This window comes from Mastomys coucha, unplaced genomic scaffold (assembly GCF_008632895.1).
Source record: "Mastomys coucha isolate ucsf_1 unplaced genomic scaffold, UCSF_Mcou_1 pScaffold9, whole genome shotgun sequence".
Taxonomy (NCBI): domain Eukaryota; kingdom Metazoa; phylum Chordata; class Mammalia; order Rodentia; family Muridae; genus Mastomys; species Mastomys coucha.
The window spans coordinates 38,849,134-38,851,077 of record NW_022196915.1 but is presented as its reverse complement, the minus strand read 5'-3'; positions in this window follow the sequence as shown (position 1 = coordinate 38,851,077).

The following is a 1,944-nucleotide window of genomic DNA, read 5'->3' as shown; positions in this document are numbered from 1 at the left end:
GAAGGGCCTTCTCAACATGTGGAGCCCATGTAACCATGGTTACCGTGTACTATGTACCCTGTGCCTTCACCTACCTGCGACCTGACAGCCACAGCATCCTGGATGGGGCAGCTTCTCTCTTCCCCACAGCCATCACACCTTTCCTCAATCCCCTCATCTACACTCTGAGGAACCAGGAGGTGAAGTCGGCCTTGAGGAGAATGATAGGAGGCCAAAGCACTAAGAGTGAGGTCTGAGCGCCTCTTCTCTTCTGAGGAGCACTGAGGCTTCCACTTGGTCTTGTGTTTAGGTTTCATCAAGGCTTCCTGTTTTTCTCATTGGTGGAGCCAGCACAATGAGATCTAACATAGATGAAGGGGAAGCACAACCTCCTAGCCGTTCTCAGTTTCTCCTCCCGACAGACAGCTCCCATCTGCCTCAGAAAAGATGGTATGTGTACTGGCTAGATTCCTTGTCAGCCTGACACAAGTTAGAGTCAGATGGGAAGTGGGAACTTCAACTGGAAAAATGGCTCCATCAGACTGGACAAGCCAATGATATATCTTCATGACAGACTGTTGATGTGGGAAGGCCCAGGTCACCATGGGAGATGCCACCCCTAGGCTCTTGTTCCTGGGTTTTATAAGAAAGCAGGTTGAGCACGACAGTAAGCAGCACTCCTCCATGAAGTCTTCACTAGCTCTTGCCTCCAGGTTTGAGTTCCTACCATGACTTGTAACATGTAAGCTAAATTAAAGAATTCCCCACACCCAAAAGTGATTTTTGTCATGGTGTCTTACCATACCAACCAAAAATTTAACTAAGGCAGCATACTTATATTCCTAGATGACTAACATTCTAAAAGCACCCAGTGAGTCTTTGGTGTCCTGGCCATCGTTAGTCAAGCTACACTAGTCTACAGTTTGCATTTCAATATATACCTCAACATCTAGTGTTAGACAAGGAACTATGGATGTTTGCTGGGTTCCTAGCATGCCTGACTTGGGCCTTCCTAAGGCCACTGCAGGAAGGTGAATGGGGGAAGAGGACTCTTGCCTGCTAAAAGAATAAACCTTCTCGCTGGGCAGTGGTGGCGCATGCTTTTAATCCTAGTGCTTGGGAGCCAGAGGCAGGCGGATTTCCGAGTTCGAGGCCAGCCTGGTCTACAGAGTTCCAGGACAGCCAGGGATACACAGAGAAACCCTGTCTCAAAAAACAACAACAACAACAACAACAAAAAGGATAAACCTTCTCTTCAAATGGTGCTTTTTTTCAAATTAAATGACCTATAAGAAAGAGTGCAATAGGTTCTTTTCAAATATCTCGAGAATATATTTTCAAATGCCCAAAGGCAAAGCCCAATATGAAATTTTATGTGGAGAGAAAAACTAGGAAATGAACCAGAGCACCAGCATAATTAATCACAATGAGTACTTCATTGTCCACGTTTGTGAGATGAGCAAGCTTTCCCTGAGCTGTCAGGGCCTAAAAGTGGGAGCAACTGTCATGGGGTCTTTAGTTTGGGCCCATTAACACCGGCACCTCCGTTTTGTTTCCACTGTGTCTCTACTTTGTCCTCCAGCTTTCAACTTGGAGAGTGGCTCTACCCATGTGCTAAGTCCCAGTGCCTACACTGCAAACTCTCTCAGTCATGTTTGTTCCTAGATATGTTCATTCCCAAAAGACTCAACACTAGTTTATCTAACTCTTCAAAGAGAAAGAAACTCACCTCCTCCCTTAGATGAATCTGGTCCTCAGTGTTTGCTCAGAAAACAGGCAATCCACCAAGCATCAGACTCCTCTTGCCATGGTATTCCTTACAAACTTTCTTAAATCTTTACTACAGTGGATGAATAATAAATTATAAAAAAAAAAAATAAGCTTAAGTTTGTAGCTAGTAAAAAAAGTTTACCCAAAGAATGAAAGTTATACCTCTTTTTCCTCTTTTCTTTTTTTTTTTTTTTT